We start from the raw sequence: 25,602 nt of genomic DNA on the forward strand, positions 1-25,602 counted from the left end.
TAAGCTAAATCTCCAGTGAAGATAAACCCATAGTATCTTAGTGCCCTGCATTACCACAAGTGAGAAACAGGTGTCAAGAACTACCAGAGAGAGCACTTGGGAACAACATTTTTATATCTCCAGAAGCGGGCAAAGTTTAGGTGAGTTATGGTTGCCCTAGCATCCTGTCACCACGAGGCATTGAGTACAGCCTCAGAAGAGACCATCTGTCCTTTGAACTGTAATATAATTTTTCATACATAGCTGTTGAAATGTGGATTGTGGTGGGATAACTTCTAAGATGAAAGAAAGATAGTCCTACAGAAGGTCCAGTTGGAAACCCCCTCAATCTCACTAGAATCCTGAGTTAGTGAGTCACTGCTTCCTGGAGGTGAGATCCTCTTGATATACAACCCTGGTTGAGAGGGTAAGAAAGAGCCAAACTCATGCGTGTTCTGATGCCTTGGGCACTGTGACACTTAGAACATTTTAGAAGACCCCTCCCCTAAACCCTAGCATCTGGTTTTGCTCTCAAAGTTGGTCAGGAATTCCAGAAACTGAAATAAGAAAGTAATTCAAAATGCTTGGTTTTCATCTGACTTACTGAGCTTTACAACATATGTCAAAAGCATGTGGGGAGACCTCACCTCCCACCCACCAAGTAAAGGACTATTTCAGACAGTTAAAAGAAGAAAAAAAGTCACATTATTTTCCAAAGGCAAACAAGAAATAATAAATGCATACACCAGCAGTACAGTATATGATCTCATTTGCTCTACTTTATAGAATACATGTCCAGGGAGTGTAGTATAAGGATATATGGGGCAGGTTGGTAATTTGGCATCTTATCAGCAAAAGCCAAACATGGGTGCACCCATGCATACCAATCCAGCTACCCACAATAATAATAAGCATTTCTACCAGTGATTAAAATGTAATATTTTCTTCAGGCTCATAAGAGGCCAGAGCCTGCCACAGGACTTGCTTTTTGCATGTACTTCTCCAAAAAGGACTGACTTCAAATAACAACATAAAAGAATAATGAAAATAGAAACATAGGTGCTAAGCAAACCTATTAAGAAACATTTACTTGTTTTGGTTTCAGCACAGAGTTCTCTCTCTTCTAGGCTCATTTTAGCCTGGAGGGAGCATGTTAATTGTTCAAATGAAAAAAGGTTGGGGGTAATTGGCAGCTAGCAGATGGGATGTATTGGCTGTAATAGTTTCTTTGTCCTGTGACATGACCTGCATGGGTACATGACCTTTGCCAAGCATTATAGTTAAACAATAGTTCAAAAGGTTCTTGCCTTTTTCCTGAACTTTGCTGATATTCCTCCCAGACCACCATGTTTTTGTTTTGTTTTTAATTTCCTAAATAGTATCAGAGAAAGATATGAAAAGCAGAGATCTTATTGGTGGTCCTACAGAGAATGCATATAGCAGTGTATAGAGTATAGAACAAATATTTATTTGAGAATTTTCTACAGAAATTATCAGACTGTTTTATCAATAAAGGAAAACTAAGAGAATGTGGTACTTGTTTTTCCTTTCTGGACTCAAAAAGGGGAACCAATAGTTACTCGCAGTCTTGCTCTTGGGTTCTGTTTTATTTGGCAGTTCAACTCCTGGTGTATAAAGCAGGCTGTTAACTATTACAATCTCCACCTGAAATATCAGGGATACTGTACCTTATTTAAATAATGCAATATATTTAGTTATTAATATAAAATGGTGTTATAAGGTAGAACTTAATCTACCAGGTCTACATCAGATCATTTAAATAGAGATAGACCCACACAATAAAGTTCAGATCTGGATCTTAAATCAAAATGTTTCCAAAGTTCAGATCTCAGGTTTTAGTTTGGATCCATCTGTTATTTTATAGAAAGTGACCTCAACTGAGTAACAATGCTATACCTTTTTCATACAGATGACTTTTTTTTTTTAAAGAATCCATAGAAAATGGAACTACAAAGTCTCCTGGTTTGTGAAATATATCTGGGTAGCATGAAAGCAGGAAAAATGGTGAGCAGGCAGAGAAAAATGGTACTGTAGAAATTTACTAATAAAACTATTTCATTGAGCTATACCTGCCTTCCTCATACGGTTTAGATTCAGTGCTTAAAGTGTAGCTCTGAGTGGAAAAATTTCTCTGTAAAAATGTTGTGTTATTGCAGTTGATGTCTTATCACTATTATCTGCAATTACTGACATAATCAGAGCCACTGTGCCATTAGCGGCAAAGAAGAGCAAACTCCATTCCATCTTCTGTCCTAATTGACAACTAAGTCTGATTCCAGAATTTTTATTCTTGCTCATACTGAATAAAAGAGACATAGCTTGATGTATTGTCAACTGATCTGTGGGACAGATCTTACTCCCACAAATGACTATAGTTATTTATCTGTTGATTTCAGTGGGACTCTGGTTGGGTTCTGATTTTGTAATGTTGGCACTTATTCTAATTTTAGGACCAATTCTTAGATTTGTTGAAGAAACTGAGGACCAAATTTTCAAACTTGGGCAGTCAATGGATACCGACTTCTGCCCTGTGAGGTCCTTGGTACGTTACGAGTAAAAAGGGAATTCTAAGCATAAGTGGTCTTGAGATTTCTTGAAATATGTAACTTCTGTTGTAAATCAGAAGCAGGGACAAATAGGCTGAAAGAGATATGTAAGCATAGCTATAGTAAAAAGCAGGTAACAGAATAACTGGGAAAACTTGAATGCACAGAAATCAGGATATCCAGATGAGATACATCCAAGGTTGCTAAAGAAATAAGCTATTTTATGAAACCATTAACATTTTTTCTAAAAAGTCATGGAGAACTGGAGAAGTACCAGAGGATACAGAAAAGCTAATGTGGAACTGATATATTTTAAAAAGAATGATCCTGGCAATTACTTTCAAGAGCAAAAAACCGTAAGCATCTAGGGTGAACTTAATCCCAGTGCAGAGGGACAGACCAAGGTCCTGTACATCACTTCAGTCCTATTTTAACTTTTAACATGGGACTAACATGAGACTTAAGAGGGATATGTATAAGACTTTATGATAGTCCTCTGAACAGGAAAGAATTTCTTCTTTAGACAATGACAAAATCATGACAACTAACCAGCACTGGTTTATGAAGAGTAAATCTTATTGGATAACTTGATTATTTTTTATACAAGTTATGAAATTAGCAGAGGAAGGAAATGCATTAGAAATAATATATTTGGAATTTTATATCTGAATTTTAGTGAAACATTTTATAGTTGGCTTGGATTTGAATATTATCATATGGATTGAAAACTTATTGAAGGAACCTAAACAAAAGGTAATAATAATGCATCATATTGAGAGAGAAGTTTAGTGTGGTGTTGAAAAGACAGGTTTTAGGTCTGAACTTATTTATTATTTTCATTAATTAACTAAACAGTTAAGAGAAAGTTAATGACATTTGTAGATTATGTAAACCTGGGATATGTTGTGAACCCCAATAAGGACCCAGAGAGGTTGCAAATAGGAGTATAAATGAGATTCTTCCTGGGAAGATGGAAGTCAATACAATATATCCAGGGAAAATTAATTGAAAAGAGAGATATTCAATTAGAGCAAGAAACTTGAAAAGTAGTAATGTCAAGAGATATGTTAATGTTATTTATTTTTATTGTATTACCTAAAAGCCCCAATCAAAATCAGAATTCCACTCTGTTGGGCACTATGCAAACAGAAGTATATCAGGTCCCTTCCCTGAAGAGTTTATACTCTAAGAAAGGTAAATTAACAAATCAGGTAAGTGTGATTTAAGGCTATACATGAAGGAGCATCACATCACAGACTAGACAGCTAATAATTCTTTTCTATTATTTATTAGATGGCTAGATCACAACTGCTAACAATGCCTTCAGTTCTGTGGCCATCACAGATTACATTATTCAAAAAATATTTTAAAATTGGAGGTAGACTCAGAGAAAAGAAACAAAAAATGCTTAGGAGACTGCTGAGCCTGATTTATTCAGGAAAAAAAGTAAAAGAACTAAATATTGGAGGTGGCACCTGAATCAAAAATTGGACCAGTCACTTCTAAAAGTTTGGAATCTTTGGAATCTGACCCCAACCCAAATACTGTAACATAGCTGTAAAAATGAAAACAAGTGATGTGTTATTAACATGAGCATAATGATCTGCCTCATATGCAAGTCCATATGATATATATTTACCCTAAATCAATAATATTAAATATTTTTCATATTAAGCTATATATACAATGGACTACAAGCTGTCAGGAAGAGTATCCTTGATGAGGCCATGGCACATCTGGTGGCTGAGCTTTGTGACTTTGTCCTCACTCACAACCATTTCAGATTTGGGGACAACTGCTATGGATACCTGCATGGCCCCATAGCATGCCAACATTTTTATGGCTGACTTAGAACAATGATTCCTCAGCTCTCGTCCCCTAGAGCCCCTCCTCTACTTGTGCTACATTGATGACATCTTCATCAGATGGACCCACCGGAAGGAGGCTCTTGAAGAATTCCTCCTGGATTTCAGCAATTTCCACCCCATCATCAATCTCAGCCTGGACCAGTCCACACAAGAGGTCCACCTCCTGGACACTACAGTGAAAATAAGTGATGGTCTCATAAACACCACCCTATACCGGAAATCTACTGACCGTTATACTTACCTACATGCCTCCAGCTTCCATCCAGGACACATCACACAATCCATTGTTTACAACCAAGCCCTGAGATACAACCGCATTTGCTCCAAGCCCCTCAGACAGAGGCAAACACCTACAAGATCTTTATCAAGCATTCTTAAAACTACAATACCTACCTGGGGAAGTGAGGAAACAGACTGACAGAGCGCAAGAGATTCGCAGAAGTCACCTACTACAGGGCAGGCTCAACAAGGAAAATAACAGAACACCACGGGGCATCATGTAAAGCCCCCAGTTAAAAGCTCTCCAGCACGTTATCAACGATCTACAACCTATCCTGGAAAACGATCCCTCACTCTCGCAGATCTTGGAAGGTAGGTCAGTCCTCACTTACAGACACCCCCTCAACCTGAAGCAAATACTCACCAGCAACTGCATACCACACCACAAAACACTAACCCAGGAACCAATCCCTGTAACAAACCCCATATCTACTCTGGTGACACCATCAGAGGACCCAGCCACATTAGCCACACTGGCAGGGGCTCATTAACCTGCACATCTACAAATGTTATCTATGCCATCATGTGGCAGCAATGCCCCTCTGCCATGTACATTGGCCAAACTGGACAGTCTCTACATAACAGAATAAATAGACACAAATCGGACATCAGGAATGGTAAAATAGAAAAGCCAGCAGGAGAACACTTCAGTCTCCCTGGACATTCAATAACAGATTTAAAAGTAGCCATCCTTCAATGAAAAAAAATTCAAAAACAGACTTCAAAGAGAAACTGCAGAGTTACAATTCATTTGCAAACTTAACACCATTAATTTGGGCTTGAATAGGAACTGGGAGTGTCTGGCTCACTACAAATCAATTTTCCTGCTATTGGATTGACACCTCGTCATCAATTATTCGGAGTAGACTGTTGTGTATTTGGTTGCCATGGTTTTTGTTCCTATGGCAACTGAGTTAGATTATTAGGGGATAGCCCAGCCAGGTTCAGGTCAGCTGGACAGGTGAGCTCTGTGTTTGTAAATAAATGGTAGCTTTGTTAGCTGTCTGCTCTCTGGCCTCAAGTGATTTCTTCCTAAACTGGCTGCCCCCAAGGATATAACAAGTGGTAATGAGGATGGGATACTGGTGCTGCCCCAGCAACAGAAGGAAGTAGAAGTCAAGGTAAAGAACAAATAAACAAACAAAGAAACAAACAAAAACTGCTTGTTTGCACTGACTGTGAAAGTGAAACTAAAATCATGGCTACTCTGACCAGGCCACTGGAACCTTTTGATGAGACTATAGTGCAATGGCATGTGTATACTGAGCATTTTGAGCTTTTTGTTATTGCAAGTGACATTACAGAAGTGAAGAAGGTGCCAATATTCGTAGGTGTTGTAGGGGCTGAAACCTATTCCCTGCTCTGCAGCTTACTACACCCTGTTAAGCCTCAGACTAAATCTTATAGTGACATTGTGGAAATCCTGAGGTCCCATTTTTCCCCCAAACCACTGGTAATTGCTGAAAGATATTGGTTCCACAAAAGAGACCAAAAAGAAGATGAAACAGTTGTACAATTTGTAGCAATTTTAAAAAAGATAGCAGAACACTGTGAATTTAAGGAGATGTTAAATGATGCCCTGCGTGACAGCAGACACTGTGGCCTCTACAGTGAAGCTATATGGAAGCGCCTACTAACAAAGGCTCAGCTTACCTTACAGAAGGCTGTTGATATTGCTGTCTCCATGGAACTGGCTACAAGGGAGGCGCAATACATCGGTGCATCCCCTAGGGTGCAAAAAGTGTCACAAGAACCTACCCACAAAACTGCAGAGTCAGGAATGTTACCGCTGTGGTAAGCCAGGTCACCAGGCATCAGAATGCTGGTGTAAGGACCTGGTGTGTCGACACTGTGGCAAAAAGGGACACACTGAGCGTGCCTGTAAACAAAAGAAAAAGAGGCCTGTGGTCTGGCCAACAAAAAGGGGAACCCTGCATACCCTAGAGCAGATCCAGGATGATCAAGGTGACACCTCATCACAAGAGGAAGTGCTACTGCATGTTTTGTCTTTGGCAGTGGGCTCACATGAATATTGGGTAACCCCGTTGTTGGACGGCAAACCTATGTGCATGGAACTGGACACCGGTGCAGCCGTCTCGCTGGTCTCCAAAACTGTGTATAAAGAAAAGCTACAGCATCTTCCACTTAAGGCAACAAATACTGTTCTGAAGACATATACAGGAGAAGCTGTGCCCATGTTGGGAACTGTTGATGTTAAGGTGGAGCTCAATGGACAGGCTGCTAAATTGCCACTGTTTGTAGTGAGAGGTAATTACCCAGCCTTAATGGGTAGGTCTTGGCTTGGGAAGATTCAGCTGAACTGGGCAGAAGTGCACCGAATGACTGAAGAAGAAACCAAGAGGTAGAGAATACACCCATCACTGCTACTCAGATAAAGAAGGCAACTCGTATTGACCCAGTATTGTCCCAAATTATGGATCTGGTGATGCACGGAAAATCTCGACGAACCTCTCTGGTCTCACTCTATCTTGTTACTTACATGTCCAGGAGTTATCGGTTGTTTGTTATGGGGGAGACGTGTCATTATTCCACCACCACTGAGATCACAGATGTTAGAACAGCTACGTTCTGGTCACTGTGGAATAGTGTGCATGAAGGAAATTGCACGAAGCTATTTTTGATGGCCTGGATTGGACAGTGCTATTGAAGAGAAGGCAAAAGCTTTTATGTCATGTCAGAGGGTGAGAAATGCACCCCAGTGGGCACCCCTACACCCATGGGACTGGCCTGAAAACCCGTGGCAACGTATTCACATTGACTTCGCTGGCTCCCTTGAAGGAAGCATGTTCTTGGTGGCAGTAGATGCCCATTCTAAATGGCCAGAAGTCTCTATAATGCAGTCCACTACTGCAGAGAGTACTATCCAAAAACTGCGGGGACTCTATAGTCATTTTGGTCGGCCAGAACAACTTGTGAGTGACAACGGACCACAGTTCGTCTCTCAGTAGTTTCAAAATTTTATGAAGGCAAATGGGATACACCACATCACTTCAGCACCATATCATCCATCCACCAATGGATTAGCTGAAAGACTTGTGCAGACAATGAAACACGCTTTGAAATCAGCAAGGGGACAACACTCCATTCAAAAGCGTCTGGATACCTTCTTACTTTCCTACAGAAACACACCTCATGCTATGACCAAGGCATCCCCGGCCTTTCTAATGATGGGACGACAGCTGCGCATTTGCTTTGATCTGCTGAAACCTTCTGAACCCCGACAAATTGTGCAATGTCAGCAGCAGTATCAAGTCATCAGACGGGCACCCAGAGCAAAAGACCAAACCTTTAGCTCAGGACAGCCAGTTTTGGCTCGGAATTATACTTCTGGCACTAAATGGGTCCCTGCCACGATCATCACTCAAACAGGACCTGTTTCCTACACAGTCCGGACTGCAGAGAATCTCACCTGGCGGCAACATGTAGATCAGCTGTTGCCAGGTCATGCCAGTCCTCATGATACATCTGCAGTTGAGTGGTCTAACTTCCAGTCTTCTGGTGAGACACCGAATCAAGAATCACCTGTTCTTGACTGTCTCCTCCATTACTGCCGGCGGCTGAGATACCACTTTGCGCAGCACAAGCTGATATCATCTCCTCACCCGTTCATGCTTCGGACCCTGAGCCCACTGTCAGGCCTGAGCCCATGGTACTTTCGGGTGCAACAACACCAGAAGTTCTCCATAATCCACCTAGAGATAGAAGGCCTCCTCATCGGCTGGATCTTTAGCTAGGGCGAAACCATGGTTCTGGGGCAAAATAATCCCCAGGGTTTAGCCGGAAATGGAGGCAGTCTACCCTCCTTCTCTAGTCTAGTGTGTGTTTTATTTAGGGGATGTTCTTATTAGGGGGGAGGAATATGTTGTGTATTTGGTTGCCATGGTTTTTGTTCCTATGCCAACTGAGTTAGATTATTAGGGGATAGCCCAGCCAAGTTCAGGTCAGCTGGACAGGTGAGCTCCGTGTTTGTAAATAAATGGTAGCTTTGTTAGCTGTCTGCTTTCTGGCCTCAAGTGATTTCTTCCTAAACCGGCTGCCCCCAAGGATATAACATAGACCACGTCCACCATGTCTGAAATTGGCCTTGTCAGCACTGGTTCTCCACTTGTAAGGTAACTCCATCCTCTTCATGTGCCAGGATATTCATGCCTGTATCTGTAATTTTCACTCCATGCATCTGAAGAAGTGGGTTTTTTTACCCACAAAAACTTATGCCCAAATAAATCTATTAGTCTTTAAGGTGCCACCGAACTCCTCGTTGTTTTTGTAAATAGGTCACTTAGTAACCTTAACTTGCTTTCTAAATAAAGATTTTTAGTTTTAAAATTTTGCTGAGGCTAGATTCACTAAGCGGTTTCAGAAGGATGCTTTCTATGAATTTTATTGCAGTATTTTCTCTTCTTTTTAATCTGGGCCCCATTTGTTCAATCAAACAGTATGGCTACCTGCTAACTAACAGAACCTGTATCATCACTATTGACTTCCAAAGTGGCTATGGCAAATACACACTGGAGGGTAATTAAACTGACAAGATTCCATTGACTGGAAAACTTGCTTATCTTGTACTTGTCAGCATGTACATGTACAGCTTTCTTCTCTGCCAGGAGCCCCTAAAGCTCTGCAAAATTGGAACCTCCTGTTTTATTTGGCAAATTGTTCTCATGCTACAGTTGAGCAGGATTTTTCGGGCTGAAGATATTTTTTTTATGTTAATCTTTTAGAAAAGTATAGTTCTGTCACATTATTAACTAGTTAAGGGCCTTAATTCAGTGCCCATTTCACTTAGTGAAAAGATTGCCATTGACTTCAGCAGGTTTTGGATCAGGGCCTAAATGAATACTGAAAACATTATATGGATTTCTATTTATATCTAATGTTTCAAAACAAAAGTTCCAGTCACTATTTCAATTATCTCCATAACTGTGAATGTTCCTGTTGTCTCTCAGTAGGAGCTGCCATTTTATTGAATGAAATTTACTCTGTTAATTGGGCCTGACTCTACTCCCATTGAAATTAGTGACAAAGGCTAGAGATTCAGTTATTTCAAAATAAATCCTATTATTTACTAGAAATACTTGCGTAGAAACGTAGAAAGAATTGAAGTCCTTAATCAGGTGAAATTCTCATGGATTCCAGTGGCAGCTTTACTTGAGAAAGAATGCTAGGATTTGGCCTGTTGTTGTTAGCCACTGACACATCAAGGTCATGCTGGCAGGGACAGAGCACTGGGTTCTGCAAAATTGTCCTGCCTGAAGATACCAGACAAAATCACTCCCAGTGCCAGCTAGGGACAAACCTTTCCAAAACAGGACTTTCCAGTTTACAACTGAACAAATGGCCAGGCTAATTATTGTTTGTATTGAATTAACATGTTAATTTAACAAGTGATGAGCATCATGTCTTTTGTCTCAAACAGAGGACACAATTATGCAGCATTCTAGAGAAGCAAGATCATTAAGTCTGCACACAAACACCATGGTGGCTTTTTGACTTCTTTAGTAACTTTTTATTTAATTTAGTGTAACAATATTATGTCAGTGATGAGTTTAAAGCGATGGATTGGGAGTCAAGAGACCTAGGTTCTATTCCTCACTCTGCCATTTAGCTGCTCTGTGACTTTGGGCAAGACACTTCACCTTTCTCTGCCTTTGTTTATCTCATTGACTCAAATTGTAAGCTGTTTGGGTTAGAGATCATCTCTTGCTAAGTGTTTGTACAGTGGCTAGTACAATGAGGCCTTTGTCTGTATCTCTGTGTGTCATACAGATTCTGTTGATTTCTGTTTACATTTTTTGCAACTAGATGTTGCAATTCATGAAGTTTTCAAATAAATTGCACTTTTTACTTCCAATTGTGTGAAAAGTGAGGCAAATTCAATGGTGACAAACTTATGGCTAACATAAAACCTTACACCACTACTTAAACCACCACTGAATTTGGCTACTGATATCCGTGGAAGTTGTATTTGCTTAAATTAAGTCTAAATGTGACTCCAATGTGTGTATTATAGTATGATACTAAAGGACCTATATGGGTTTAGGATGGTTCTAAGCCTCTGCATTTAGGAATTTACATTTGATTGCAGACTGATATTTTTCAGGGGATTCTCCGGGTATTTACACATGTAAGTATCGGAAGCATTACAAACAGTGAAATATACAGAACTGAGTTTGATCACAATTCCTATGAATGACAATATTCTAATAAATGCACACAGTGAAATTTAATGCAAATATTGTAATGCTCAGTAATTACAATAACAAGGTATGAAAGTAGATGGGGACAGTGAACAATGAGAAATATGAAAGATCACGTGTTTTGAAATGTGGTGAAATAACAGCATGCTACAGTCTTGGATTTAGTGGGTATTGTGTTGCTAAGTAAGTAGTGATTTACATTGACCAACAATATCTGAGATCACTGAAATATCATCGAACTATTACTTTGACAATAACATTCTACACACCACAGCCTATTGTCCTTTTGGTGCAGACTGACTGCCATTGTGTTGTCATCATTGTCAGGTAGCTTCTACCACATTAAACCATTTGGAAATCAACTGTGCTGTTGTGGTACTACTTAGGGCTTGTCTACACTTAAAGCACTACAGTGCCAGAGCTGCAGTGCCACAGCTGCACCACTGTAGCATTTCAGTGTAGACACTACCTATGCTGACAGGAGGGGTTCTTCTGTTGGCATTGGTAATCCACCTCCCTGAGAGATAGTAGCTAGATTAATGGAAGAATATGTCCATCGACCTAGTGCTGCCTACACTAGGGATTACATCAGCATAGCTAAAACTCTCCGGGGAATGGATTTTTCACACACTTGAGAAAGCAATAACAACGATGATATAAGATCCCAGTGTAGACCAGCCCTTACTCTGAGTAAGGGTAACAGAGTCTTTTGCTAAGTGAGCGGCTAATCTCTAGAAGTCTTTCCATTGACTTCAGAGGTTTTTAAATGAGGCCTTAACCTCCACTGCAAAACAAAAGAAAAAAGGAGCTATGTTTCACCCCCACCTTCTGAGTTCATCATGGAGTAGAGCGGGTGTTTCTATTTACCAGACTCTGCCTGAAGTCCTTATTAACTTCATTTCATGACCTTTTCATTTGGAATTATTTATTGTCTCTGACTCAAACAGCTTGTTGACATCAATCTGTTCCTTACCTCTCAGGAAATTATTTATTTCTTTAACTTCCCCTTTTCTCCCAGACTTCTTTCCTTTAAGCTATATTGGAAAGTTTATCAGCATAACTCATATGTTTAAAACCTCTTGCCTCCTGTCCCCAGAAAATCATTTTGGTTGCCACCTGCTGCACATTTTCAGTATCTGTAATTTCCTCGCAATAAAATAGTGACTAGAATTGCTTGCAACAATATTCCAAATGTGTCCTCATTGGTGCTTTATTTAATGTCACAATAACTGATAACTGATGTGCTATATTCTCAGTATCTACACAGGGAGAGGACCTTGCTTTGCCTTGTTTTTCTGTTCCCAAATCCTGTGCAGATGGTTTCAGAGCATCTACAATCTGCCTGGAGTCTCTCTCCCTAGTCAGTTGTCTACATGATGCCCTCTTGAGATTAGTTTTCCCATGACATTTCTTAGTACTTTCCTATATTGATCTGCTTGAGCTGCTTATTTATGGCCTGATCTAAGGGCCACCTCAACGTGCATTAGATCTGGCCCTGAGCCTCCAATATTCCAATCATTGTGAAACTGTTTGTTTAGTTCCATGGAATTTCCAGCCCACCATGTTCATATCACCAGCAACATTAGCTCATTTTACTGTTAACTGATTGCTAGTTTGTTTTCAAGAGGACACCTTGGTTATCTCAATATTTACAATATTTTCAAATATTCCCTACTTTAAGGAAATATTGATCTTGCCAAAGTTGACAAGTTTTTAAGAGAAACATCAGCACATATATTAACAAGTAAGCCCAATAACAGCCCTCAGGTACCCCACTGGTTTTATGTCATCAATTACTATGATTCCCTTTCTTTGCACATCTTCCACTTCTGGTCAAGTTATGATCTGTTTCAATGGCTGTCCTCTGCCACATACCAATTTTAGACCTAGAGTGAAATCCAGACCTCAGTGGAGGCAATGGGAGTTTTCCCATCATATCAGTGGATGCAGAATTTCACCCCCAATCTAGAAGAAAACTGCCTTCTGGTCATGCGGATCTTGTGTTTTCACAAGTGCCCTCTTGAGTGTCAATTTGCTACACAAATGCAAAAGACCCCTCCAAATCCCTTAAACATACTAACTCCACACCAAGAAGTTGTGGAAATATTCAGAAAGAGAAAGATAATTCTTAGCTGCTAGTTTAAATTCTCAACATTTTATAAGGAGAAAGTTCAAATTCCAGCAGATGGACACAGAAAAATCAAAAGCTTCCTAGACTAGAACCAGGCCCTCAATTCCACAGTGACAACCCACCTCATCACAATATAAACCCTGACATATGCAGAAGATGTAGAACTGTGTCAAATAATTGCTTGTTAAAAAACCCTTTTTCCCTCTAAAACTCAAGAGTCAAGCTGATTGATATAGATGATCAGAATTCTCATGCTGAACAGGTAAAAGTTAATGCCAAGATACTGCGAGAAAGGAAGCCAAAGAAAGTGATCTAGAGATTGGCTCCCAGAGCTGCTGAGTCTACCTGGAACTCTTGAGAGGTCCTTGTATTTGGCCTTGCAATTTTCTGAGGTACTTCAGCAGGTACTCTATCATGTGCCTAACTTTAAGTATATGAACATTCTACAATGACTCATAAGCTTAAAGTTAGTCACATAATGAAATACTTGGTGAACTTGGGCTGTAAAGACTTTGCTTGTCAGAGGAAAAGTGTTTACCAGGACAATCCCCCAGGAAAGTGAGAGACCATCCACTCTGTGGGCTGTTGGATCCTGGAATATGAAAAAGAAAACGACCACATCCCTGTTTGAGTCAGGGGCCAGCAGGTCCACTCAGGGAAACCCTTTTCTATAGCAATACAGAAGATATGATGAATGTTCCATTCCCATTTCCTAAAATGAATCTGTTTCCAGCTCCGTTGGTCATCTGTGGAGTTCAGATTCTTGACAATATGAATGTTTTAAAGAAAGGAAATTCCTGTCTGACAACAGGAATTCATCTGAATTCTCACTGCCTTCCCTCAACCCCTGAGTGAAGTGGTGGATGCTGTGTGAAAAAGTCCTTTGTTTTAGCCTGTTGATTCGGAGATCCCTACCTACTTAAGCCACCACTGCAGACTAAAATCCCTCCCAACCAAACCAGATGTGCATTTGTCATGACAATCATCAAAATCAGTGGTTCTTCAGAGAATTACTATTGAGTGGTTTTGTTCTGCAACCAGCAGATGAGGGAAGACTTCTGATCCCAAAGTAGGTAAAAGCAAACTAGACAGAGATAGGAATGAGGAGGTCAGAGGCTGAGGAACCAGAGCTGGAGGGCAGACATATTAAATTGAACTCATAGAGGCTGGACCAGACGGGTAATTATGATAAGATCAACACATTTAGAGTAATGATGTGAGCCCTTAGTTTAACAATTCTTAGCTCCAGAAAAAAACATTTCTCAAATAGTATCTCAAATACTATTAGGATAAACTTATAGAAATGAAATGGCTGTGAGCTATTTCTGTGACCTGGTAATTAAATTATTGTTCATACCGAGTATCTATCCACATTTTTCTCTGTTTCTACATTCTCTGATGAATTAAGATTCATTATTTATCCATTTCCTGAACAATGATCTTTGAAGTGGTCCTGGGTTTAGTTCTACTATTTAGAATGATTGAATGGACAGTATGAAGTTGTTTGCTTTCTTTTGATCTTTACCCACCTACCTGATGGTATATTTGTGTGATATATCTCTTGAGCTAAGGATTAACTTTTTTCATTTATTGCACAGAAGAAAATAGATATATAAGGTAAGATGATGAGCAGTACTGTACATTTCCTGTACATGATCAACATGTGAATTTTATTATTTTGATGCTAAGATTATTACAATGGATTTCAAAGAAATTAATAAAAGTTCATAATTTTAGTCTTAATTCAGTAATGACCCAACTTGCACAGTACTCAAAAAAGAGCAGGTTTCACATCAGTTATTCTACCTAACCCAAAATGCAATGTTTCTGAGTGTGTGGAATAAACATTATTTTAAGAGGTCAGATAAATTCACATTTTAAAAATCAGATTCATATAGTTCATAGTATTACTTTGTTTTCCTATCTGAATGTTTTTCAAGTTCTCATTTTAAAAATTAGATTAATATAGTTCTTGGTATTTTTAATCATTTTTCTATGTGAATGTTTTCTGGTATTTGCCCAGTGTCAGTGTCCGAGAATGATGTTGAAAGAATGCAGGAGAGGGTACTTTCATGCTGTTTCCAGCTCCCATCTGGGTTCTGGCATGTGATACATGCTGCTGTTTGTGAGACCAGGAGGAGAGGGTAGCTGGCAGTGAAAAAGACATGCATATGACAACAGTTGTTCAAAATGAGCCCAACAGGCTGGCAAACTGAGACACTTAAAGCAACAGAAATAATAAGGGGAAAAGAAAATGCTTCATATGACCCAGGGAGGCTATGAGAGAATGAGATTTTTTTCTGTTTTTATTTATTTTTTGGTTCTGTAAAGTGAAGCAGTGCAAATTGGCCAGAAGGAGAGTCAAGAATCTGGGCCTTTGTTTGCATTTCAGGCCCACTCAACTCATGAAGTGACATTACCAAACCACACCAATTGAGGGTCTTCATTAGTCTGATATTGTGCTGTACTGAGTGCCTTCAACTCCACTGACTTCAATGGAAATTGAAAGTATTCAGCACCTTGCAGTATCAGGCCCTATTAGCCAGAGTAGGTGAACTGCATCCCCAAGGGCTGGATTTTCATTCTGAGTAGTTTGTTTAGCACCATTATTGTGTAACCATCCATTGATGGTTTCTGGCTGCACCATAAGAAAGAGTGCAGAACTGACATAGAATGGAGGTGTCTGGAGAAAGGGATATAAAACACAGGAGGGTCAGATTATCATAAGAGAGACCATTGGAAGAGGAAAATATTAAAACAACATACACAAACTGGGTCATGTCATCAGACTCCGATATAAGAAAAGTTAAGCATCTGGTAGTCAACTTTTCCCTCGAGAAGGCAGGAAAGTTGGGAGAAGTTGCCAGTGACCTATTTTTTTCCCTTTCTGGATAGCGCAAGATTATAAAGGAAGTTGAATAATGGACCACTCCCTTCTACTTCCAGAGACACCATAACTGTGAGAAACTCACAGCACAAACATCCACCACCAAGATTTCTCCTACTTTCAGGGCAAAGTCATCCTCAAATTCAGTCTTATTTCCCTCTGGTATAGAGCCTCCAGAAGGGAAACATTCACGTCTACAGTGGCTTTACTTACAGAGTGAGGTAACATTATGATGCCTCTTTTTTCCCTTTACATAATATTTTTAGTTCATTGACTATATGGCCCTTCAGAGCCTCTAAGAGAACAATCTTCAGAAAGAGAAAATCCATATTAAGGAGGCCAAGATGAGTTTGGGCACTATGTCTTCTAAGGGGCTGGACATGTGTCTGACTCTCCTCCTAAATAATATAATATTGCAAGGGGGTACTTTTTCCTCCTTGGAGGATAATGAAGATTAAAAGAATGATGAAAGGGCTGTCAGGCATGCTATTTTTACCTCAACTTCTTAGCTTCTTCTTCTGTCTGCTTCTTCTAAGGCCTTTCAGGAGAAGGTAACTCAAAGGAATGGGCTCTTAATATTCTCTTTCTATAGGCAGGAAGAGATATACTGCGTTTGGTAAAAAGAGGAAGGGTTGCTTTGCCCGTTAAGTCACTTAACTGGCAAAAAGTGTTTGGTCACATCCCGCTATAGTTACAACCACCACCAAAAACAAACACTTTCATCCAGTCCCAAAACAAGATTATCTGATTTTCTTCTACTATCCAATTCTAACATCTGACTATGTACTCATCTTTCATCAAGGTGACCAGTCTTTTTTCTGTCCCTGAACAAGTTGCCCCTTCAGAGCTTAAGTCCCAACCCAGAAAGGCACTTAAGCGTGTGCATATTTTAAGCACTAGTAGTCCCAGTGCTTTGCTGTATGAGGGCTTTAGGACTTCAAATCTCAGGTCTCCAGCAAAAGAATAACAGCAGAAGAACTGGAAAATGCAATCAAGTATCTTATTTGCAGAGATACATAAACACAGATTCAGTAACAGAAGTTTATACATTTTTCAAAATTACAAACTTCATAACTGAATTGAATCTCCAATAGTGCAACAGTTTATCACATTATGAGTATTGTAAGTGGTTATCCTATTGAAAACTGATGTGTTAAAATAATAAATCATGTATATTTAATTCCAGGTATGCTGTCAGGTCCTGATACTCTGAGTTTTACGGAAGAATGAACTGGCTCAACATGAATAGCAAATAAGAGCAATACTTGTATTTGTTTGATTTACTAATAACTTTGGGTTGAAACCAAACTATTCAAACGTTATTTAAAAATGTCAACTACATAATATTTATTATAGCCCAGGCACACATTAACTTACATAATACGAAGACTCAAGAGATATTTATGAAGAAATGCTTTTAGAAATAAGGGCTTTGGGGGGAAAGGATTAAGCTGTCTACTTCATTTAAAAGCGAAAATCACTATTATCCATTTAAAGATTTAAGATTGTTTGAGAATAAAGCTTTAATTACTTGCAATTTCTTCACTGGAAAGTACAGCATGTTTTGTTTGTTTATTTTTTGCTGCAATTGTGTTACAAATGTGTTTGTTGCCTTTAGTGTTGTGAATTAATTAATGACTTATAGTTTAAAAAATAAAACAATGAATCCATCTGGTGTTCATGTGACTTGCTGATTTACCCTCACCAACCTCTAACTTTTATGATTATTAATCAATGAACCCCTCAGGCCTTGTTCTCAGGAGAAATACTGCACTCCAAGAGGAGGACTATATAGAATTTAGGAAATCCTACAGCTGTGGGAATGGGACACCAAGAAAAGGTACCAAAATTATAGTGTTGTGGTCTGTTCTTCTCTCATATGGGCTGCATGTCTCTCCTTTATTGACACACTCCCTTGTTCTGCAATTGGCTTCTAGTATTGTGGCATAGAAGCTGTCAGCTGCTCAGTGTCAGGTTTCATTTTTAGTATTATTATTGTAGTGCATAGATGCCCTATTCGGGGATTATAATCCCACTGTTCTAGGTGCTCTATGAGACAATCCCTGTCCTAAAGAGTTTGCATTCTAGGTTAATGACAAAATACAATATGTGGATGAGACACACAGGTAGGAGGTGCTTTTAGTGCATTGAGAACTACAGATGGAAAGGGCTATATAAGAGCTAGGTATCATTATTCTATTGCTGCTCCTGTATTCCTTATACTGATTTGTGGCCTACTGGTAAGAGACCAAATTGAGCAGGGCAGTGAAGTATATATATTTTCAGTATCAAGATGGCACATTTCTAGAATTCCTGGTTCACTTCAAACCCAGTGCCAATAAAACGAAAAGGAACCGGATGGTCTTAATACTCAAATGCACTCATCCCCCAAAATAAAAACCAATTGGGTACAATTAGGCCCTGACTCAAAGTTTATTGATGTAAATGGAACTCTTTCCACTGATCTCAGTGTGTTTTGGATCAGACCCAAAGTCAGATCTAGCATTCTAAAGCTCAGGATTGAAGACTGAAATGGCCAATTGTACAGCTGTTCAGATCTGAGGAGCATTGGCAGTGCTCTGTCAGTGGCAAAGCAGAGAGTAGAGCAAGTCAGGATTGAAGTGTATTGACAGAGCTGTCTGTGGGAAGTTTGTTGAATATGTGTCTGAACTACACCTGGCTTTGGTCTGTCCATCAGTTCTACATTTTTCTGAGTACCAAAATTTACCTTTAAAATTGTAAATAAAACTACATATCTTTATTATGTGATTTACTATTCATTTTGAAATAGAAGTCCAGCAATGTTGTCAACACGTGGGAGGCAGAAGTTATGGAATGTATTTAATTTATTGAACAGAGAAAGAGCAAATTTCTGCCACTATTAAAGCAATTTGTTCTCAAAATGGCACTATTTTCTGGATTATCAAGTTCTAATGTTTCCCCAGTGTGGCTAGGGGAACATGCATTTTCTTAAGGAAGAATTTATAAATATTGATTCTAGTGGAGCAATTTGTTTCCCTGCCAAATTTTGGCTAATGTTGAAAGGTAAACTATATATATACATATATACTTACTGTTTATGACAGCATGAGATATTTTCAGTTTGAAAGTAAGTTGTTTTATCACTCTCTATGAAACAAACAGATAAGACAAAGATTTAGAATTTACCTCGAGTTCAGATAAATAGGCATTTGTACTGAGAGTTTTGAAGATCAATGAATTTTGGATGAAACTGGAAATCTTTATCTGATGATACCACAATTTGATATCTGATGATCCATGTAAAGTAGCGCAAATAACCATGATAATTTTGTAGTTTTGTAGGGTTTTTAGGATCTCCTTTATCAAATGCATTGTACATACATCTGACTGGTTAGATCTGGATTCAACTCAATGGAAAACAAGCAAAGTAATGTTAGCTCAATGAAGAAGCCACAACTTTATTAATTAAACGTTAACTCAACCTTAAAAACACTCTAAACCAATAGTCCCCAAACTGTGGGGACCAAGGAATTTCCAGGGGGCATGGTAGGCAGGGACAGAGTACCACCCAGCCCTGCTCTGCTCCCAGTTCCTTTCCTCCCCTGGCTCCAGCCCCAGCTCCCAACCACAGACCTCCAGCCACAGCTTAGGGTTGCCAAGTGCCCAGTTTTTGACCAGAAAGTCGAGTCAGAAAGGGAACCTGGCAGTCTCCAGTCAGCACTGCTGACCAGACACTAGAAGTCCAATTACCCACAGAAACCAGGGTGTGTATGGGTGGGGGGGGGGGAGAGAACAAAGTCCTTTTTTAAACCTTTGTTAATATTCTACCTGTCTATCAAAGTGTCATAGTGGCTCAGTTTGTATAGCTGCACAATGGAGTGACAGAAGCATATGGTGTGACAGAAGCATATTTTGGCTCCCCATAACATGGTTAGCAGCATGGGAGGGGAAGCAAAATCCACAAAGTTGTTGTGTCCTCCCAACCCACAAATGGAGGTCTATGAAAGGGCAGAACCAAGGGTCCACTTCTCCACCCCCCAAAGCACCAGCCTATATATTTGTGCCAGGGGAAGTATGCTATACCAGACATAGACCTGAATACTTCCTCCCTGGAGTAGCAAGGAGATCGGGAGGATCAATGTGACTCTGAGTCACAAACTCTCTCTCAGGCTTCTCTAGGGGCAGCCTTACACAGGGCAATCATAAAGAGACAACATAGCCCTTAGTGTTTTCTATAGCACCCACCACCATTATTATAAACGAGATAGTTTTCCTTATATTATATTAAGATTTCCAAATGTCATTTTGAGGTATAAATTAAAAAGCATGGATGTATTTAATAGTAGACTTGAGAAGGAAGAGAAAGGGGAGGGTTATGTTCTTATATGCATGTCATAAGTCCTACAATAGCTTGCGTGTGTGTAAGTCTCCCCCATATTCTAGCACTCTATTTCTAAAATGACATAAGGTCTTAAATGCTAAACAATAAGTAATTTTTTCATCCTTCTACAATGTATTCTGACAAATGTAGTCATGCAGGCCAGTCATGCAGTGTGGTGTAGTCAGTGTGATCCAGGTGGAAGAGACTACAGGAAGTGATAATGTGACAGACATGCATTTGATCTGAGTGATAACGTAACATAACACACATTTGATTTTCCTCAGATTCCATGTCCCTTCCTGATTTGCTTATTGGGAACATATTTTGTAACAATTAGCTCAGTATCCTACTGGAGTTTCAGACACAGGAAGCATCAGGAACAAAATGATTAAAAAGTGGATTGTCCCCTGAAGGTCGGTTACAAATATATTCACAATTTCCAGTATTTACGGTATCATTCTTTCTGCTGAATGAGCTTACATGCATGCCCTTTGCCTCCCTTTTCTGATCTCAGTCTTGTACTTTCCTTCTAGCACACTCTCAAAAGTTTTATCTGTAACCTAGTAATCATGCAAAGACATTTCAGGAAACTCCTCCAACTTCATTCCACACCTAAGTACCACATATCTACTGTATTAATTAAGATGGACTATAGAGGTCAAAGGTTTAATATAACTTAGTCACTATCTAGTATTAAATAAGGTTCAGGATTTGGTATACAGAGACCTCTGCCTGCTTAGCATCATGGTAAACACACCATTAAAATTCCTTTTAATCTTTTATTAAAGAAAAGAAGGAAAAACAGTTAAAACTTTTGAAATGTAAAGTATTGAATAAGACTTTCATTTTAACAAGATTTTTCTGTTTCCTTTCCTTTTAGCTGGAGAGGTTTTTGAAAGAAAAATTCCTTGTTTGGCAGTCTCTTTGATGGTATCAAAGATGTACTAACTGTCCTTTTGTGGGGAAAGAGAAGAAGTTAGTTGAGTTGGGCTGGAGATATCACTGCTGTTGTTATTGTTGAAGTCCAATCTTAGAAGGAAAAGCCCCCTTGTCTGACAGTCTCTGAGCCCTGGTCTATACTATATGATTAGGTTGATAAAACAGAGCTTGCGTTGACTTAGTTGTGCATGTCTACACTCAATTTGGTCTCCCATCACATTAAACACCTGGTTATACTGACATAGTAATACCACCTCCCAGAGCGGCACTGAGCCATGATTGATGTATTGATGTCTGCGCAGTGGGAGTGCAGACGCTGCGTTAGTTAGGTTGATTTTAACTGTCCTCCAGCAGCTGTCCCACGATGCCCCACATTGACTGCTCTGATCACCATTGTGAACTCCACTGAGCCAGGGTCACAGAGACTGGAAGCTCTCCTGCCCTTTAAAGCCTTGTGAATGTTTGAAATTCCTTTTCCTGATTGCCCAGCTTGGCAAGCACACTTAGCAGCTCTCCATTGTTGAGTGCAACTGTTCAGCTAGCTATGCTAGCTACACATTCCAGACAAGCTCCTGCCTGGAGTAGACAAGTTATATTGGATCTCATGGACCCATGGAGAGAAAAGACTGTGTAGGCACAGCTCCGATCCAGCTGTAAAATCATCAACACGACTGAGCATATTGCAGGAGAAGGGCTATGATAGGGACTGAATGAAAGCCAAGGAACTGTGGCAGGCATACCAGAAGGCCAGGGAGGCCAACAATCGATCTGGTGCCAAGCTGCAGACTTGCTGTTTTTACAAAGAGATGCATGCCATACTCGGAGACCTCATCCCCACCCCCAACGGCACCATGGAGACCTCCGAGGAGCCTGGGTCACAAGCACCCCCATGACCAGTGAGGAGGAGGAGGAGGAGTATAGGAGACAGGCAACCAGGGGATCCAGCTGCGCAGTGAGCCAGGACCTGTTTTTAATGCCACTGCAGTCCAGCCAGTGCCACCAGTCAAACACGATGAGCTTGATGCAGGGCAAAGAACCTGAGGTAAGTGTATAGATACATTTTCAATTACAGGGATGGCATCCCCAAAGCAGCAGGACACATTTTTTTGACCTTTCACTAATTTACTCATGCTAGACGAGGTAGTGGTTCAACTAAGAGAGGTAGCGTTGCTATCTGCTTTTCATTCCCGTCTAGAGTTAGTCGGGGGGACCATGCAGAGCCGTTTCTTTATGTACACAGGCATGTCCCTTGAATCCTCCTGAGAGGTCTCAATGAAACTTTCATGAAGGTGCCCTGCAATCCTCTGCCAAAGTTTTCTAGGGATGGCAGCCTTATTTCTTCCTGCACAGTCGGACACTTTCCCACACCATTCGGTGATAACTACCACAGGCATCAGTGCAGTATACAGGCTAGCAGCATAGAGGCCCAGGCTTTAGGACACCAGCAACACCTGTGCTCTCTCGGCCTTTATCACCCTCAGGAATGAGATACCAGATAAAATCACCACCGCCTGTGGAAAACAGTGCCAATATTCAGTGACATTGCCCTTTACTACTAGAATCACGGAACCAAGCAATTCCCTCCTCATTCCCTCAACCCTCAGCAGGCCAGGCTGACCATGACTGTAGCTGGCCAAAGCAATCCCAAGCAGAAGTGAGAAGTGCTTAAAACTTTTGGGGAGCAAGGGGAGTGAGTTCAGCATCCTAAGTTTCACTTTCTGTTGCAAGTGGGTTTTTTTAATTGGCAGCTGCTGACACTGAAGTCTCCAAGTGCCAGAAAAATGTAAGATTTTGGCTGCTTTCTAAATATTAAAAAAAAAAAAAAAAAAAAAAAAAAGCCAGGATCAGGATAGGCAGCTGCTATTCCAAATTTCAGTTGGATATAATGAGAAATGGGTCTAATGTAAGCATCTAAGAATTGAAGTTTATGAATGCTTTATGAATGCTTAGCAAAAAATGAGATAATTATGCATATCAGTATTTCTGGAGTAAAAGTTTTTAAGTCTTTAGCTACGTACCTATGGAGTTCTGTTTCCATAACAAATATCTCAACTTATTTTTTGTCTGATGTATCTATAAATGCCTTTTCCACATGAAGGACTAATTGTCTTGATGCAATTTTGATTTTTACATTAAGTCCTTAGCTAAGATTGGTGTTTAGCAGGACAGTGACAGCTACATTAAAAGAAAATGACCTTCTCACAAGTGCTGAACACTCACAAATCCTACTGAAGTCAATGGGAACTGCAGGTGCTCAGCAGCTTTGAAAACCAAGCCTTAACAAAGGTCTCATTTAAGAGGAGCACCCATAATTGCCACTGGAAGTCACTGAAGGTGGCAAGTGATCACAACCCCCGGGGCCAGAGTGGAATATTAGAACCAGACAAATACACAGACTTAGCATTTACCAAATGGAAAGGACAAAATTGGTTAGGGAAAGAAGTGACATTCCCAGCTTTTAAGAGGTCATTACCAACAATGGAGAGTAAACAAAAAATTCAAACTGCTTTTTGAAACAAGTGTAAAAGAGCTAAAATTTAAAAAAAAATGTAATTAGAGTCTTTACTAGGCCTGTCTGCCTGCCAAAATACTCTTGGTGCTCCCAAGTACTGAGTGATTGCTACTGCTTGTGATTTGGTAATGTTCATGCCTTCTCTAATCCCAAAGAATTTTCCTGAAATTAAATTCTTGTTAGTGCTTGCCACAAAACATCACAGACATTTACTCTGTTCAACTATCAGCTAGACAGAGATTGGAATATCCACTCAGTAACAACCTTCATGATACATGAAATGTTCCTGGACAGTTCCAGAAATGGGAATTTCAAAAGCAAGTAAACATTGGCCTGACTCAGCTCCTGTTGACTTTAATGGCAGAAGATTCTGATTAGTGCTGAGTGCTTTTGAAATTCCTACCTCTTTTTTGTACAAAAGCTCTTCTCGTAGCCTAAACAAGAGTTCTCAGACATTTTCACAGTGTGGGTTGAATCTTTGTAGAGAGATTATCTTGTGAATTGCCTCTCCCCCATTCAGGAGCGGCTCTAGCTTTTTTGCCGCCCCAAGTATGGCAGTCAGGTAACCTTCGGCAGCGCACCTGCGGGAGGTCAGCCAGCCCCACAGCTTTGGCGTACCCACCGCTGAATTGCCACCAAATCCGCAGGACTGACGGACCTTTTGCAGGCAAGCCACCGAAGGCTGCCTGGCTGTCACTCTTGCAGGGACAGGTAGGATGCCCCCCGCGGCTTGCCAACCCAGGCACATGCTTGGAGCACTGGTGCTTGGAGTCACCGCTGCTCCCGTTACAGACCTCCTTCCCTTTCATTGCAAATACATAAAATAGATTCACAGGGTTTCAGGCCAGAAGAGACCACTAGATCATCTTGTCTGACCTTCTCGTAAGACTGGGCATTGAATGTAATAGGTGAAATTAGAAACTTCTGCCTTTTGAGATTTATCGGTTAGCCAGTTCTTAATCCATTTAACATGCATTTTATGATAGCTATTTTACTTATTTTATCAGAAGATCTCTGTGCCAACTACAGCATGGAAAAGCAATGTTTTTTAAAAAGTATTTCTTTTTAGCTATCTTAAGTGTGATGAAAGTTTTGCCTTTGTTAAATATACTCACACTTTCTGCTTTCGCTTTTCATTGTGAACTTTGACTCTTGGTTCCAAATAAGAATTCTGCCAAAATCATTGTTTAGCTGCAAATAAAATAAAATTATTGTTTACAGGATGAATATAAAACCCACAGTAAGATATTTAACCTACCTTTGTTAAGGTGCTTGAGATCTGTGAATGTAGGCTGCAATTTTCAGAGGAGCCTATAGGAGTTACAGAAAGTGCATAAATTCTGCCTAGTTCACCTGGCCCCCCTTGAAAATTCAAGCTGAAAAAGCACAGTTTGAGCCTGATCCAAAGCCCACTGAAGTCAATGGAAAAACTCTCATCAATTTCAGTCAGGTCTGGATCACTATTAGACCTAAGTATCATTATGTTATGATGGGACAATATTTTTTATAGACAATTTGCACTATTGCCCAATTAGAACATAGCCCAATTTGAACCCTAGCTATTGGTAGAAGGAAACAACCAGTTCACTGAAGCACCACAGCAATTTTCACATTATTCACAAATAGATATGAGCAGAGCCTTAAGGAAGATGTGAAGAAAGTTTGCTGCTGGGAGACACAGTTCAGTTTGCCCAGTCTGTTGAGCTTAGTAGATTTTAGTGTTGAAACACTATAAAAAGAGGGTGGGTGCTCTCTATCCAAGTCAGATGTATTGATTTGTTGCCACTCTTATCCCCCCCCCCCCCATTCCTCTCTAGGAAAGATTGCGCTCGGAGATCCCTTGCCATGCTCCCTATCTG

At 40.0% G+C, this 25,602-nt stretch overlaps 1 long non-coding RNA gene across 1 annotated transcript in view; it reads right to left on the reverse strand.

Annotated features, from left to right (window-relative positions):
* The window catches only part of LOC115652247, a 110,088-nt gene extending 85,176 nt beyond the window's left edge, over positions 1-24,912 (reverse strand). Inside the window, exons 1-2 of the long non-coding RNA XR_004000589.1 lie at positions 24,859-24,912; positions 19,004-19,058 (exon numbers count right to left, since the gene is read on the reverse strand). This is a non-coding gene — a long non-coding RNA (uncharacterized LOC115652247). The remainder of the gene's footprint in view (positions 1-19,003; positions 19,059-24,858) is intronic.
* Between the last annotated feature and the right edge of the window lie 690 nt (positions 24,913-25,602).

This window comes from Gopherus evgoodei, chromosome 5 (assembly GCF_007399415.2).
Source record: "Gopherus evgoodei ecotype Sinaloan lineage chromosome 5, rGopEvg1_v1.p, whole genome shotgun sequence".
Taxonomy (NCBI): domain Eukaryota; kingdom Metazoa; phylum Chordata; order Testudines; family Testudinidae; genus Gopherus; species Gopherus evgoodei.